The following is a 17,475-nucleotide window of genomic DNA, read 5'->3' on the forward strand; positions in this document are numbered from 1 at the left end:
CCTGAAAATGCTTTTAAGCGCATAAAAACTTACACTCTTGATTTCTGGCTAAATAAAAGCTGTTGCAATGATATTTCCATGCTGAACTGAGTTGTTCTGGGTCAACTATGAAGGCAAACCCACTTTCCCTTCAGTATTTTGCTGCAATTGGCAGAAACAAGCATATTTGCTCATTTAGCCTGAAAATGCTTTTAAGCGCATAAAAACTTACACTCTTGATTTCTGGCTAAATAAAAGCTGTTGCAATGATATTTCCATGCTGAACTGAGTTGTTCTAGGTCAAATATGAAGGCAAACCCACTTTCCCTTCAGTATTTTGCTGCAATTGGCAGAAATCAGCTCATTTGGCCTGAAAATGCTTTTAAGCGCATAAAAACTTACACTCTTGATTTCTGGCTAAATAAAAGCTGTTGCAATGATATTTCCATGCTGAACTGAGTTGTTCTGGGTCAAATATGAAGGCAAACCCACTTTCCCTTCAGTATTTTGCTGCAATTGGCAGAAACAAGCATATTTGCTCATTCGGCCTGAAAATGCTTTTAAGCGCATAAAAACTTACACTCTTGATTTCTGGCTAAATAAAAGCTGTTGCAATGATACTTCCATGCTGAACTGAGTTGTTCTCGGTCAAATATGAAGACAAACCCACTTTCCCTTCAGTATTTTGCTGCAATTGGCAGAAATCAGCATATTTGCTCATTTGGCCTGAAAATGCTTTTAAGCACATAAAAACTTACACTCTTGATTTCTGGCTAAACAAAACCTGTTGCAATAATATTTTCGTGCTGAACTGAGTTGTTCTTGGTCAAATATGAAGTCAAACCCACTTTCCCTTCAGTATTTTGCTGCAATTGGCAGAAACAAGCATATTTGCTCATTCGGCCTGAAAATGCTTTTAAGCGCATAAAAACTTACACTCTTGATTTCTGGCTAAATAAAAGCTGTTGCAATGATATTTCCATGCTGAACTGAGTTGTTCTGGGTCAAATATGAAGGCAAACCCACTTTCCCTTCAGTAGTTTGCTGCAATTGGCAGAAACAAGCATTTTTGCTCATTCAGCCTGAAAATGCTTTTAAGCGCATAAAAACTTACATTCTTGATTTCTGGCTAAATAAAAGCTGTTGCAATGATATTTCCATGCTGAAATGAGTTGTTCTGGGTCAAATATGAAGGCAAACCCACTTTCCCTTCAGTATTTTGCTGAAATTGGCACAAACAAGCATATTTGCTCATTCGGCCTGAAAATGCTTGTAAGCGCATAAAAACTTACACTCTTGATTTCTGGCTAAATAAAAGCTGTTGCAATGATATTTCCATGCTGAACTGAGTTGTTCTGGGTCAAATATGAAGGCAAACCCATTTTCCCTTCAGTATTTTGCTGCAATTGGCAGAAACAAGCATATTTGCTCATTCGGCCTGAAAATGCTTTTAAGCGCATAAAAACTTACATTCTTGATTTCTGGCTAAATAAAATCTGTTGCAATGATATTTCCATGCTGAACTGAGTTGTTCTGGGTCAAATATGAAGACAAACCCACTTTCCCTTCAGTATTTTGCTGCAATTGGCAGAAATCAGCTCATTTGGCCTGAAAATGCTTTTAAGCGCATAAAAACTTACACTCTTGATTTCTGGCTAAATAAAAGCTGTTGCAATGATATTTCCATGCTGAACTGAGTTGTTCTGGGTCAAATATGAAGACAAACCCACTTTCCCTTCAGTATTTTGCTGCAATTGGCAAAAACAAGCATATTTCCTCATTCGGCCTAAAAAAGCTTTTATGCGCATAAAAACGTACACTCTTGATTTCTGGCTAAATAAAAGCTGTTGCAATGATATTTCCATGCTGAACTGAGTTGTTCTGGGTCAAATATGAAGGCAAACCCACTTTCCCTTCAGTATTTTGCTGCAATTGGCAGAAATCAGCTCATTTGGCCTGAAAATGCTTTTAAGCGCATAAAAACTTACACTCTTGATTTCTGGCTAAATAAAAGCTGTTGCAATGATATATCCATGCTGAACTGAGTTGTTCTGGGTCAAATATGAAGGCAAACCCACTTTCCCTTCAGTATTTTGCTGCAATTGGCAGAAACAAGCATATTTGCTCATTCGGCCTGAAAATGCTTTTAAGCACATAAAAACATACACTCTTGATTTATGGCTAAATAAAAGCTGTTGCAATGATATTTCCATGCTGAACTGAGTTGTTCTGGGTCAAATATGAAGGCAAACCCACTTTCCCTTCAGTATTTTGCTGCAATTGGCAGAAACAAGCATATTTGCTCATTCGGCCTGAAAATGCTTTTAAGCGCATAAAAACTTACACTCTTGATTTCTGGCTAAATAAAAGCTGTTGCAATGTTATTTCCATGCTGAACTGAGTTGTTCTGGGTCAAATATGAAGGCAAACCCACTTTCCCTTCAGTATTTTGCTGCAATTGGAAGAAACAAGCATATTTGCTCATTCGGCCTGAAAATGCTTTTAAGCGCATAGACACTTACACTCTTGATTTGTGGCTAAATAAAATCTGTTGCAATGATATTTCCATGCTGAACTGAGTTGTTCTGGGTCAAATATGAAGGCAAACCCACTTTCCCTTCAGTATTTTGCTGCAATTGGCAGAAATCAGCTCATTTGGCCTGAAAATGGTTTTTTGTGCATAAAAACTTACACTCTTGATTCCTGGCTAAATAAAAGCTGTTGCAATGATACTTCCATGCTGAACTGAGTTGTTCTGGGTCAAATATGAAGGCAAACCCACTTTCCCTTCAGTATTTTGCTGCAATTGGCAGAAACAAGCATATTTGCTCATTTGGCCTGAAAATGCTTTTAAAAGCATAAAAACTTACACTCTTGATTTCTGGCTAAATAAAAGCTGTTGCAATGATATTTCCATGCTGAACTGAGTTGTTCTGGGTCAAATATGAAGTCAAACCCACTTTCCCCTCAGTATTTCGCTGCAATTGGCAGAAACAAGCATATTTGCTCATTGGGCCTGAAAATGCTTTTAAGCGCATAAAAACTTGCACTCTTGATTTCTGGCTAAATAAAAGCTGTTGCAATAATATTTCCATGCTGAACTGAGTTGTTCAAGGTCAATTATGAAGGCAAACCCACTTTCCCTTCAGTATTTTGCTGCAATTGGCAGAAACAAGCATATTTGCTCATTCGGCCTGAAAATGCTTTTAAGCGCATAAAAACTTACACTCTTGATTTCTGGCTAAATAAAAGCTGTTGCAATGATATTTCCATGCTGAACTGAGTTGTTCTGGGTCAAATATGAAGGCAAACCCACTTTCTCTTCTGTATTTTGCTGCAATTGGTAGAAACAAGCATATTTGCTCATTTGGCCTGAAAATGCTTTTAAGCGCATAAAAACTTACGCTCTTGATTTCTGGCTAAATAAAAGCTGTTGCAATGATATTTCCATGCTGAACTGAGTTGTTCTGGGTCAAATATGAAGGCAAACCCACTTTCCCTTCAGTATTTTGCTGCAATTGGCAGAAACAAGCATATTTGCTCATTCTGCCTGAAAATGCTTTTAAGCGCATAAAAACTTACACTCTTGATTTCTGGCTAAATAAAAGCTGTTGCAATGATATTTCCATGCTGAACTGAGTTGTTCTCGGTCAAATATGAAGACAAACCCACTTTCCCTTCAGTATTTTGCTGCAATTGGCAGAAATCAGCATATTTGCTCATTTGGCCTGAAAATGCTTTTAAGCACAAAAAAACTTACACTCTTGATTTCTGGCTAAATAAAAGCTGTTGCAATAATATTTCCATGCTGAACTGAGTTGTTCTTGGTCAAATATGAAGTCAAACCCACTTTCCCTTCAGTATTTTGCTGCAAATAGCAGAAACAAACATATTTGCTCATTCGGCCTGAAAATGCTTTTAAGCGCATAAAAACTTACACTCTTGATTTCTGGCTAAATAAAAGCTGTTGCAATGATATTTCCATGCTGAACTGAGTTGTTCTGGGTCAAATATGAAGGCAAACCCACTTTCCTTTCAGTATTTCGCTGCAATTGGTAGAAACAAGCATATTTGCTCATTTGGCCTGAAAATGCTTTTAAGCGCATAAAAGCTTACATTCTTGATTTCTGGCTAAATAAAAGCTGTTGCAATGATATTTCCATGCTGAAATGAGTTGTTCTGGGTCAAATATGAAGGCAAACCCACTTTCCCTTCAGTATTTTGCTGAAATTGGCACAAACAAGCATATTTGCTCATTCGGCCTGAAAATGCTTTTAAGTGCATACAAACTTACACTCTTGATTTCTGGCTAAATAAAAGCTGTTGCAATGATATTTCCATGCTGAATTGAGTTGTTCTGGGTCAAATATGAAGGCAAACCCATTTTCCCTTCAGTATTTTGCTGCAATTGGCAGAAACAAGCATATTTGCTCATTCGGCCTGAAAATGCTTTTAAGCGCATAAAAACTTACATTCTTGATTTCTGGCTAAATAAAATCTGTTGCAATGATATTTCCATGCTGAACTGAGTTGTTCTGGGTCAAATATGAAGGCAAACCCACTTTCCCTTCAGTATTTTGCTGCAATTGGCAGAAATCAGCTCATTTGGCCTGAAAATGCTTTTAAGCGCATAAAAACTTACACTCTTGATTTCTGGCTAAATAAAAGCTGTTGCAATAATGTTTCCATGCTGAACTGAGTTATTCTGGGTCAAATATGAAGTCAAACCCACTTTCCCTTCAGTATTTTGCTGCATTTGGCAGAAACAAGCATATTTGCTCATTTGGCCTGAAAATGCTTTTAAGCGCATAAAAACTTACACTCTTGATTTCTGGCTAAATAAAAGCTTTTGCAATAATATTTCCATGCTGAACTGAGTTGTTCTCAGTCAAATATGAAGTCAAACCCACTTTCCCTTCAGTATTTTGCTGCAATTGGCAGAAACAAGCATATTTGCTCATTCGGCCTGAAAATGCTTTTAAGCGCATAAAAACTTACACTCTTGATTTCTGGCTAAATAAAAGCTGTTGCAATGATATTTCCATGCTGAACTGAGTTGTTCTGGGTCAAATATGAAGGCAAACCCACTTTCCCTTCAGTATTTTGCTGCAATTGGTAGAAACAAGCATATTTGCTCATTTGGCCTGAAAATGCTTTTAAGCGCATAAAAACTTACACTCTTGATTTCTGGCTAAATAAAAGCTGTTGCAATGATATTTCCATGCTGAACTGAGTTGTTCTGGGTCAAATATGAAGGCAAACCCACTTTCCCTTCAGTATTTTGCTGCAATTGGCAGAAATCAGCTCATTTGGCCTGAAAATACTTTTAAACGCTGAAAAACTTACACTCTTGATTTCTGGCTAAATAAAAGCTGTTGCAATGATATTTCCATGCTGAACTGAGTTGTTCTGGGTCAAATGTGAAGGCAAACCCACTTTCCCTTCAGTATTTTGCTGCACTTGGCAGAAATCAGCTCATTTGGCCTGAAAATGCTTTTAAGCGCATAAAAACTTACACTCTTGATTTCTGGCTAAATAAAAGCTGTTGCAATGTTATTTCCATGCTGAACTGAGTTGTTCTGGGTCAAATATGAAGGCAAACCCACTTTCCCTTCAGTATTTTGCTGCAATTGGCAGAAACAAGCATATTTGCTCATTCGGCCTGAAAATGCTTTTAAGCGCATAGAAACTTACACTCTTGATTTCTGGCTAAATAAAAGCTGTTGCCATGATATTTCCATGCTGAACTGAGTGTTTCTGGGTCAAATATGAAGGCAAACCCACTTTCCCTTCAGTATTTTGCTGCAATTGGCAGAAATCAGCATATTTGCTCATTTGGCCTGAAAATGCTTTTAAGCGCATAAAAACTTACACTCTTGATTTCTGGCTAAATAAAAGCTGTTGCAATAATATTTCCATGCTGAACTGAGTTGTTCTGGGTCAAATATGAAGTCAAACCCACTTTCCCCTCAGTATTTCGCTGCAATTGGCAGAAACAAGCATATTTGCTCATTGGGCCTGAAAATGCTTTTAAGCGCATAAAAACTTACACTCTTTATTTCTGGCTAAATAAAAGCTGTTGCAATGATATTTCCATGCTGAACTGAGTTGTTCTGGGTCAAATATGAAGGCAAACCCACTTTCCCTTCAGTATTTTGCTGCAATTGGCAGAAACAAGCATATTTGCTCATTCGGCCTGAAAATGCTTGTAAGCGCATAGAAACTTACACTCTTGATTTCTGGCTAAATAAAAGCTGTTGCCATGATATTTCATTGCTGAACTGAGTTGTTCTGGGTCAAATATGAAGGCAAACCCACTTTCTCTTCAGTATTTTGCTGCAATTGCCAGAAATCAGCATATTTGCTCATTTGGCCTGAAAATGCTTTTAAGCGCATAAAAACTTACACTCTTGATTTCTGGCTAAATAAAAGCTGTTGCAATGTTATTTCCATGCTGAACTGAGTTGTTCTGGGTCAAATATGAAGGCAAACCCACTTTCCCTTCAGTATTTTGCTGCAATTGGCAGAAATCAGCTCATTTGGCCTGAAAATGCTTTTAAGCGCATAAAAACTTACACTCTTGATTTCTGGCTAAATAAAAGCTGTTGCAATGATATATCCATGCTGAACTGAGTTGTTCTGGGTCAAATATGAAGGCAAACCCACTTTCCCTTCAGTATTTTGCTGCAATTGGCAGAAACAAGCATATTTGCTCATTCGGCCTGAAAATGCTTGTAAGCGCATAGAAACTTACACTCTTGATTTCTGGCTAAATAAAAGCTGTTGCCATGATATTTCATTGCTGAACTGAGTTGTTCTGGGTCAAATATGAAGGCAAACCCACTTTCCCTTCAGTATTTTGCTGCAATTGGCAGACACAAGCATATTTGCTCATTCGGCCTGAAAATGCTTTTAAGCGCATAAAAACTTACATTATTGATTTCTGGCTAAATAAAAGCTGTTGCAATGATATTTCCATGCTGAACTGAGTTGTTCCAGGTCAAATATGAAGGCAAACCCACTTTCCCTTCAGTATTTTGCTGCAATTGGCAGAAACAAGCATATTTGCTCATTCGGCCTGAAAATGCTTTTAAGCGCATAAAAACTTACACTCTTGATTTCTGGCTAAATAAAAGCTGTTGCAATGATATTTCCATGCTGAACTGAGTTGTTCTGGGTCAAATGTGAAGGCAAACCCACTTTCCCTTCAGTATTTTGCTGCACTTGGCAGAAATCAGCTCATTTGGCCTGAAAATGCTTTTAGGCACATAAAAACTTACACTCTTTATTTCTGGCTAAATAAAAGCTGTTGCAATGATATTTCCATGCTGAACTGAGTTGTTCTGGGTCAAATATGAAGGCAAACCCACTTTCCCTTCAGTATTTTGCTGCACTTGGCAGAAATCAGCTCATTTGGCCTGAAAATGCTTTTAAGCACATAAAAACTTACACTCTTTATTTCTGGCTAAATAAAAGCTGTTGCAATGATATTTCCATGCTGAACTGAGTTGTTCTGGGTCAAATATGAAGGCAAACCCACTTTCCCTTCAGTATTTTGCTGCAATTGGCAGAAATCAGTTCATTTGGCCTGAAAATGCTTTTAAGCGCATAAACACTTACACTCTTGATTTCTGGCAAAATAAAAGCTGTTGCAATTATATTTCCATGCTGAACTGAGTTGTTCTGGGTCAACTATGAAGGCAAATCCACTTTCCCTTCAGTATTTTGCTGCAATTGGCAGAAACAAGCATATTTGCTCATTCGGCCTGAAAATGCTTTTAAGCACATAAAAACATACACTCTTGATTTATGGCTAAATAAAAGCTGTTGCAATGATATTTCCATGCTGAACTGAGTTGTTCTGGGTCAACTATGAAGGCAAACCCACTTTCCCTTCAGTATTTTGGTGCAATTGGCAGAAACAAGCATATTTGCTCATTTGGCCTGAAATTGCTTTTAAGCGCATAAGAACTTACACTCTTGATTTCTGGCTAAATAAAAGCTGTTGCAATGATATTTCCATGCTGAACTGAGTTGTTCTGGGTCAAATATGAAGGCAAACCCACTTTCCCTTCAGTATTTTGCTGCAATTGGCAGAAACAAGCATATTTGCTCATTCGGCCTGAAAATGCTTTTAAGCGCATAAAAACTTACACTCTTCTTCTTCTTAAAAGGGAGTGAAGACGGCTTTATTTCCTATTCCCATGTGTATGGCTTGCATTGATGTGCAATCAGAGATGTAGCTCAGTGGTAGATGGCATGTGTTGCATGTATAAGCGATGGTGGTATAGTGGTGAGCAGAGCTACCTTCCAAGTAGTTGAACTTGTTTTGATTCCCGGCCATCGCAGTTGTCTTCTGTTTAGCGATTTGAAAATTGTGTTGTCTTTCGGTACTTTCGAAATCTCAAAGTAAGCATCTTCTCTAAATGCGCTAGGAAAAGAGTCAAGAGTTGTTGTTTTCAAACAATCACGGCTCTAAATGACCTTCATTCCATCGTTAGGTTTGGCCTCCTAATGATCATCATCTTCCTGGGGATGTATGAAAACCACTACAGCAATGGTGTCTGACACCGCTGACTCTGTTGGGGCGGGTCTTTATATGAACAAGTAGAGATCCGAAAGTTCTTGACAGCCAAATCTGCAAATGCTTCTTTAAAGGTATTGAAGACGGCTCTATTTCCTATTCCCATGTGTATGGCTTATATTGCTGTGCAACTGGGGATGTAGCTCAGTGGTAGAGCGCATGCTTCGCATGTATGAGGCCACGGGTTCAATCCCCGGCATCTCCAAGTGCTTTAACGAAATGATAGCGTCTTTGTTTCTCACCTGAGAGTTGAAAATAACTGTCTTGGGCTTGCTTCATGACCGTTGCAAGGCAATGTGACTGGATGCACTAGCCAACTATCTTCGAGACTACTTTAACTACAAAGAAGTCCATTTGACATGACTTACCTGCCAGACCCTGGGATCAATTCCTGGCATGTCCATGTACTTAAAAAATGACAGTCTGTTTATTTGACACCTGTGAGAGAGTGGATCTGATTCAGGTTGAGGTTCATCCGGGTTTTCAAGTTGCAAAAATTTTAATGACTGTCCCTGCTTGTCTTCCAACTATCCCCAGCTAACTATTGCTCTACACGGCTCTAAATGACCTTCATTCCATCGTTAGGTGTGGCCTCCTAATGATCATCATCTTCCTGGGGATGCATGAAAACCACTACAGCAATGGTGTCTGACACTGCTTACTTTGTTAGAGCGGGTCTTTACATGAACAAGTAGGGATCCAAGAGTCCTTGACAGCCAAATCTGCAAATTCTTCTTTAAAGGGATTGAAGACGGCTTTATTTCCTATTGCCATGTGTATGGCTTTCGTTGCTGTGCAATCAGAGATTTAGCTCAGTGGTAGATGGCATGTGTTGCAGGTATAAGGCCCTGGGATCAATTCCTGGCATCTCCACATACTTTTAAAAATGCCAGTCTGTTTATTTCTCACCTGTGAGAGAGCGGATCTGATTCAGGTTGAGATTCATCCGGGTTTTAAAATTGCAATAAGTTTCATGAAAGAAGCTAATGTACTAAATCTATACTGTCAACGGTGAATGAATCTCAGCAACATGCGCAGCATCTGTACCAATATTCAGTGCACTGCAGACAACAGCCAACTATCTTTGAAACTTAATGAAACTCTTTCAACTAAAAAGAAGTCCATTTCAAATGACTTACCTTCCAGACCCGGATGACTGAGACGCTTTACTGACTTGTACTGTATACTCTACCGATTAGATTTTTTAAGAGAATGAAAAAAAAGGGCTTTTGAAGCGATGGTGGTATAGTGGTGAGCATAGCTGCCTTCCAAGTAGTTGAACTTGTTTTGATTCCCGGCCATCGCAGTTGTCTTCTGTTTAGCGATTTGAAAATTGTGTCGTCTTTCGGTACTTTCGAAATCTCAAAGTAAGCATCTTCTCTAAATGCACTAGGAGTCAAGAGTTGTTGTTTTCAAACAATCACAGCTCTAAATGACCTTCATTCCATCGTTAGGTTTGGCCTCCTAATGATCATCATCTTCCTGGGGATGTATGAAAACCACTACAGCAATGGTGTCTGACACCGCTGACTCTGTTGGGGCGGGTCTTTATATGAACAAGTAGAGATCCGAGAGTCAATGCAACCGCAAGGGGGCACAAGCCAGTGTCTTCTTGTGCCAGTCCCAAGTCTGGATAAATGCAGAGGGTTGTGGCAGGAAGGGCATCCGACGTAAAACACATGCCAAATCAAACATGCGAATCGTGACAAAGACTTCCATACCGGATCGGTCGGGGCCCGGGTTAACAACGACCGCCACCGGTGCTGTTGACCTACAGGGTACCGGTGGAAATTGGACTACTGTTGGTCGAAGACGAAGAAGAAGAGGAGGAAGGTGTGTTCGTAGGCAGAGAGAGAAGAGGAAAGCTAAGAATGTAGGACTGACAGTAGGGACTTTGAATGTTGGTACTATGACAGGGAAGGCTAGGGAGTTGATCGACATGATGCAGAGAAGGAAGGTGGACATACTGTGTGTCCAGGAGACCAGGTGGAAAGGTAGCAAGGCTAAAAGCTTAGGAGCAGGGTTCAAGTTGTTTTACCATGGGTCAGATAGGATAAGAAATGGAGTAGGAGTTATATTGAAAGAGGATTTTGTGAGGAATGTTCTAGAGGTGAAAAGAGTGTCAGACAGGTTGATGAGTCTGAAGCTGGAAGTTGAAGGGGTGATGTTCAATGTTGTGAGTGGTTATGCCCCACAGGTAGGATGTGAGTTAGAAGAGAAGGAGAAATTCTGGACTGAGTTAGATGAAGTGATGCAGATCATCCCCAGAGGTGAGAGAGTTGTCATTGGTGCAGATTTCAATGGGCATGTAGGTGAAGGGAACAGAGGTGATGAGACTGTTATGGGCAGGTTTGGTGTTCAGGACAGGAACGCAGAAGGTCAGATGGTGGTTGACTTTGCAAAGAGGATGGAAATGGCTGTAGTAAACACTTTCTTTCAGAAGAGGCAGGAACATAGGGTGACGTACAAGAGCGGAGGGAGAAGCACTCAGGTAGACTACATCTTGTGTAGACGTTGTAATCTGAAAGAGATCAGTGACTGTAAAGCATTGGTAGGGGAGAGTGTAGCCAGACAACACAGGATGGTGGTGTGTAAAATGATGCTGGTGGTGAGGAAGATGAAGAGGACTAAGGCAGAGCAGAGGACGAAGTGGTGGAAGTTGAAAAAGGAAGAATGTCGTTTAGTTTTCAGGGAGGAGCTGAGACAGAATCTGGGTGGTTTGGAGGTGCTTCCAGATGACTGGACTACTACAGCTAATTTGATCAGGGAGAGAGGTAGGAGGGTACTCGGTGTGTCATCTGGAAAGAGGAAAGCGGACAAGGAGACTTGGTGGTGGAACGAGGAAGTTCAGGAGTGTATACAGAGAAAGAGGTTAGCTAAGAAGAAGTGGGACACTGAGAGGACTGAAGAGAGTAGACAGGAGTACAGGGAGATACAGCGTAAGGTGAAGATAGAGGTGGCAAAGGCCAAACAAAGAGCATATGAGGACTTGTATGCTAGGTTGGACACTAAAGAGGGAGAGGTGGATTTGTACAGGTTGGCCAGACAAAGAGATAGAGATGGAAAGGATGTGCAGCAGGTTAGGGTGATTAAAGATAAGGATGGAAATGTATTGACAGGTGCCAGGAGTGTGATAGGAAGATGGAAGGAGTACTTTGAAGAGTTGATGAACGAGGAAAATGAAAGGGAACGAAGAGTAGAAGAGGTGACTGGTGGGGAGCAGGTAGTAGCAAAGATTAGTAAGAGTGAAGTGAGGAGGACATTGAAGAGGATGAAGAGCGGAAAGGCAGTTGGTCCTGATGACATACCTGTGGAGGTATGGAAGTGTCTAGGAGAGGTGGCAGTAGAGTTTTTGACTAGTTTGTTTGTGCAGAGCTGTGGCAACTACAGAGGAATAAAGCTGATGAGTCACACAATGAAGTTGTGGGAAAGAGTAGTGGAAGCTCGGCTAAGGGCAGAGGTGAGTATTTGTGAACAGCAATATGGTTTCATGCCTAGAAAGAGTACAACAGATGCAGTATTTGCTTTGAGGACGCTGATGGAGAAGTACAGAGAAGGTCATAGGGAGTTGCATTGTGTCTTCGTAGATTTAGAAAAAGCGTATGACAGGGTGCCGAGAGAGGAGCTCTGGTATTGTATGAGGACGTCTGGAGTGGCAGAGAAGTATGTTAGAGTGGTGCAGGACATGTATGAGAGCTGTAAGACAGTGGTGAGGTGTGCTGTAGGTGTGACAGAGGAGTTCAAGGTGGAGGTGGGTCTGCATCAAGGATCGGCTTTGAGCCCCTTCTTGTTTGCTCTGGTGATGGACAGACTGACAGATGAGGTTAGACAAGAATCTCCCTGGACTATGATGTTTGCAGATGACATTGTTATTTGTAGTGAGAGCAGGGAGCAGGTGGAGGAAAATCTAGAGAGGTGGAGGTCTGCTCTGGAAAACAGAGGAATGAAGCTTAGCCGCAGCAAGACGGAATACATGTGTGTCAATGAGAGGGACCCAGGTGGAACGATGAGGTTAAAGGGAGCAGAGGTGAACAAGGTGCAGGACTTTAAGTACTTAGGGTCAACGGTTCAGAGCAACGGTGAGTGTGGAAAAGAGGTGAAGAGGCGAGTGCAGGCAGGTTGGAACGGGTGGAGAAAAGTGTCAGGTGTGTTGTGTGATAAAAGAGTATCAGCGAGAATGAAAGGAAAGGTGTTCAAGACGGTGGTGAGACCAGCAATGTTGTTCGGCTTAGAGACAGTGGCACTGAAGAAAAGACAGGAGGCAGAGCTGGAGGTAGCAGAGCTTAAGATGTTGAGGTTCTCTTTGGGAGTGACGAGGATGGACAGGATCAGGAATGAGTACATCAGAGGGACAGCTCATGTTAGATGTTTTGGAGATAAAGTCAGAGAGGCCAAATTGAGGTGGTTTGGACATGTTCAGAGGAGAAACTGTGAATATATCGGTAGAAGGATGCTGAGGTTGGAGCTGCCAGGCAGGAGGTCTAGAGGAAGACCAAAGAGGAGATTTATGGATGTAGTGAGGGAGGACATGAAGTTAGTTGGTGTGAGTGAAGAGGATGCAGAGGATAGAGTTAGATGGAGGCACATGATCCGCTGTGGCGACCCCTGAAAGGGAGCAGCCGAAAGGAAAAGAAGAGATCCGAAAGTTCTTGACAGCCAAATCTGCAAATGCTTCCTTAAAGGTATTGAAGACGGCTCTATTTCCTTTTCCCATGTGTATGGCTTATATTGCTGTGCAACTGGGGATGTAGCTCAGTGGTAGAGCGCATGCTTCGCATGTATGAGGCCCCGGGTTCAATCCCCGGCATCTCCAAGTGCTTTAACGAAATGATAGCGTCTTTGTTTCTCACCAGAGAGTGGAAAAAAACTTACTTGGGCTTGCTTCATGACCATTGCAAGGCAATGTGACTGGATGCACAAGCCAACTATCATTGAGACTACTTTAACTACAAAGAAGTCCATTTGACATGACTTACTTGCCAGACCCTGGGATCAATTCCTGGCATGTCCATGTACTTAAAAAATGCCAGTGTGTTTATTTCTCACCTGTGAGAGAGTGGATCTGATTCAGGTTGAGGTTCATCCGGGTTTTAAAGTTGCAATAAGTTTCATGAAAGAAGCTAATGTACTAAATCTATACTATCAACGCTGAATGAATCTCAGCAACAAGCGCAGCATCTGAACCAATATTCAGCGCACTGCAGACAACAGCCAACTATCTTTGAAACTTAATGAAACTCTTTCAACTCAAAAAAGAAGTCCATTTGACATGACTTACCTTCCAGACCCGGATGACTGAGACGCTTTACTGACTTGTTCTGTATACTCTACCGATTAGATTTTTTAAGAGAATGAAAAACAAGGGCTTTTGAAGCGATGGTGGTATAGTGGTGAGCATAGCTGCCTTCCAAATAGTTGAACTTGTTTTGATTCCCGGCCATCGCAGTTGTCTTCTGTTTAGCGATTTGAAAATTGTGTCGTCTTTCGGTACTTTCGAAATCTCAAAGTAACCATCTTCTCTAAATGCGCTAGGAAAAGAGTCAAGAGTTGTTGTTTTCAAACAATCACGGCTCTAAATGACCTTCATTCCATCGTTAGGTTTGGCCTCCTAATGATCATCATCTTCCTGGGGATGTATGAAAACCACTACAGCAATGGTGTCTGACACCGCTGACTCTGTTGGGGCGGGTCTTTATATGAACAAGTAGAGATCCGAAAGTTCTTGACAGCCAAATCTGCAAATGCTTCTTTAAAGGTATTGAAGACGGCTCTATTTCCTATTCCCATGTGTATGGCTTATATTGCTGTGCAACTGGGGATGTAGCTCAGTTGTAGAGCGCATGCTTCGCATGTATGAGGCCCAGGGTTCAATCCCCGGCATCTCCAAGTGCTTTAACGAAATGATAGCGTCTTTGTTTCTCACCTGAGAGTGGAAAAAAACTGACTTGGGCTTGCTTCATGACCATTGCAAGGTTATGTGACTGGATGCACAAGCAAACTATCTTTGAGACTACTTTAACTACAAAGAAGTCCATTTGACATGACTTACCTGCCAGACCCTGGGATCAATTCCTGGCATGTCCATGTACTTAAAAAATGACAGTCTGTTTATTTGACACCTGTGAGAGAGTGGATCTGATTCAGGTTGAGGTTCATCATGGGTTTTCAAGTTGCAAAGTTTTAATGACTGTCCCTGCTTGTCTTCCAACTATCCCCAGCTAACTATTGCTCTACACGGCTCTAAATGACCTTCATTCCATCGTTAGGTAAGGCCTGCTAATGATCATCATCTTCCTGGGGATGCATGAAAACCACTACAGCAATGATGTCTGACACCGCTGACTCTGTTGGGACGGGTCTTTATATGAAAAAGTTGAGATCCGAGAGTTCTTGAGAGCCAAATCTGCAAATGCTTCTTTAAAGGGATTAAAGACGGCTCTATTTCCTATTCCCATGTGTATGGCTTATATTGCTGTGCAACTGGGGATGTAGCTCAGTGGTAGAGCGCATGCTTCGCATGTATGAGGCCCCGGGTTCAATCCCCGGCATCTCCAAGTGCTTTAACGAAATGATAGTGTCTTTGTTTCTCACCTGAGAGTGGAAAAAAACTGACTTGGGCTTGCTTCATGACCATTGCAAGGCAATGTGACTGGATGCACAAGCCAACTATCTTTGAGACTACTTTAACTACAAAGAAGTCCATTTGACATGACTTACCTGCCAGACCCTGGGATCAATTCCTGGCATGTCCATGTACTTAAAAAATGACAGTCTGTTTATATCTTCCAACTATATGCAATAAGTTTCATGAAAGAAGCTAATCTACTAAATATATACTGTCAATGCTGAATGAATCTTAGCAACAAGCGCAGCATCTGAACCAATATTCAGCACACTGCAGACAACAGCCAACTATCTTTGAAACTTAATGAAACTCTTTCAACTAAAAAGAAGTCCAATTGACATGACTTACCTTCCAGACCCGGATGACTGAGACGCTTTACTGACTTGTACTGCATACTGAACCGATTAGATTTTTTAAGAGAATGAAAAAAAGGGCTTTTGAAGCGATGGTGGTATAGTGGTGAGCATAGCTGCCTTCCAAGTAGTTGAACTTGTTTTGATTCCCGGCCATCGCAGTTGTCTTCTGTTTAGCGATTTGAAAATTGTTTCATCTTTCGTTACTTTCGAAATCTCAAAGTAAGCATCTTCTCTAAATGCGCTAGGAAAAGAGTCAAGAGTTGCTGTTTTCAAACAATCACGGCTCTAAATGACCTTCATTCCATCGTTAGGTTTGGCCTGCTAATGATCATCATCTTCCTGGGGATGTATGAAAACCACTACAGCAATGGTGTCTGACACCGCTGACTCTGTTGGGGCGGGTCTTTATATGAACAAGTAGAGATCCGAAAGTTCTTGACAGCCAAATCTGCAAATGCTTCTTTAAAGGTATTGAAGATGGCTCTATTTCCTATTCCCATGAGTATGGCTTATATTGCTGTGCAACTGGGGATGTAGCTCAGTGGTAGAGCGCATGCTTCGCATGTATGAGGCCCCGGGTTCAATCCCCGGCATCTCCAAGTGCTTTAACGAAATGATAGTGTCTTTGTTTCTCACCTGAGAGTGGAAAAAAACTGACTTGGGCTTGCTTCATGACCATTGTAAGGCAATGTGACTGGATGCACAAGCCGACTACTTTAACTACAAAGAAGTCCATTTGACATGACTTACCTGCCAGACCCTGGGATCAATTCCTGGCATGTCCATGTACTTAAAAAATGACAGTCTGTTTATTTGACACCTGTGAGAGAGTGGATCTGATTCAGGTTGAGGTTCATCTGGGTTTTCAAGTTGCAAAAGTTTTAATGACTGTCCCTGCTTGTCTTCCAACTATCCCCAGCTAACTATTGCTCTACACGGCTCTAAATGACCTTCATTCCATCGTTAGGTGTGCCCTCCTAATGATCATCATCTTCCTGGGGATGCATGAAAACCACTACAGCAATGGTGTCTGACACTGCTTACTCTGTTGGAGCGGGTCTTTACATGAACAAGTAGGGATCCAAGAGTCCTTGACAGCCAAATCTGCAAATTCTTCTTTAAAGGGATTGAAGACGGCTTTATTTCCTATTCCCATGTGTATGGCTTGCATTCCTGTGGAATCAGAGATGTAGCTCAGTGGTAGAGGGCATGCGTTGCAGGTATAAGGCCCTGGGATCAATTCCTGGCATCTCCACATACTTTTAAAAATGCCAGTCTGTTTATTTCTCACCTGTGAGAGAGCAGATCTGATTCAGGTTGAGGTTCATCCGGGTTTTAAAGTTGCAAAAGTTTTAATGACTGTCCCTGCTTGTCTTCCAACTATCCCCAGCTAACTATTGCTCTACACGGCTCTAAATGACCTTCATTCCATCGTTAGGTGTGCCCTCCTCAAAGTAAGCATCTTCTCTAAATGCGCTAGGAAAAGAGTCAAGAGTGTTGTTTTCAAACAATCACGGCTTAAATGACCTTAATTCCATCGTTAGGTTTGGCCTCCTAATGATCATCATCTTCCTGGGGATGTATGAAAACCACTACAGCAATGGTGTCTGACACCGCTGACTCTGTTGGGGCGGGTCTTTATATGAACAAGTAGAGATCCGAAAGTTCTTGACAGCCAAATCTGCAAATGCTTCTTTAAAGGTATTGAAGACGGCTCTATTTCCTATTCCCATGTGTATGGCTTATGCTGTTGCTGTGCAACTGGGGATGAAGATCAGTGGTCAAGCGCATGCTTTGCATGTATGAGGCCCTGTGTTCAATCCCTGGCATCTCCAAGTGCTTTAATGAAATGATAGTCTTTGTTTCTCACCTGAGAGTAGAAAATAACTGACTTGGGCTTGCTTCATGACCATTGCAAGGCAATGTTACTG

General features: G+C 41.2%; 5 non-coding genes across 5 annotated transcripts; all 5 read left to right on the forward strand.

Annotated features, from left to right (window-relative positions):
• The first annotated feature begins 8,696 nt into the window (after positions 1-8,696).
• trnaa-cgc (transfer RNA alanine (anticodon CGC)) lies at positions 8,697-8,768 on the forward strand. Its single transcript has one exon. It is a non-coding gene; the product is annotated as a tRNA-Ala (tRNA).
• A 4,536-nt stretch (positions 8,769-13,304) lies between these two features.
• trnaa-cgc (transfer RNA alanine (anticodon CGC)) lies at positions 13,305-13,376 on the forward strand. The gene has a single exon. It is a non-coding gene; the product is annotated as a tRNA-Ala (tRNA).
• Positions 13,377-14,377: 1,001 nt separating this feature from the next.
• trnaa-cgc (transfer RNA alanine (anticodon CGC)) lies at positions 14,378-14,449 on the forward strand. The gene has a single exon. It is a non-coding gene; the product is annotated as a tRNA-Ala (tRNA).
• A 596-nt stretch (positions 14,450-15,045) lies between these two features.
• Positions 15,046-15,117, forward strand: trnaa-cgc (transfer RNA alanine (anticodon CGC)). Its single transcript has one exon. It is a non-coding gene; the product is annotated as a tRNA-Ala (tRNA).
• Positions 15,118-16,071: 954 nt separating this feature from the next.
• trnaa-cgc (transfer RNA alanine (anticodon CGC)) lies at positions 16,072-16,143 on the forward strand. The gene has a single exon. It is a non-coding gene; the product is annotated as a tRNA-Ala (tRNA).
• Positions 16,144-17,475: the final 1,332 nt, after the last annotated feature.

The sequence above is a fragment of the Channa argus genome, chromosome 19, assembly GCF_033026475.1.
Source record: "Channa argus isolate prfri chromosome 19, Channa argus male v1.0, whole genome shotgun sequence".
In the NCBI taxonomy this organism is placed as follows: domain Eukaryota; kingdom Metazoa; phylum Chordata; class Actinopteri; order Anabantiformes; family Channidae; genus Channa; species Channa argus.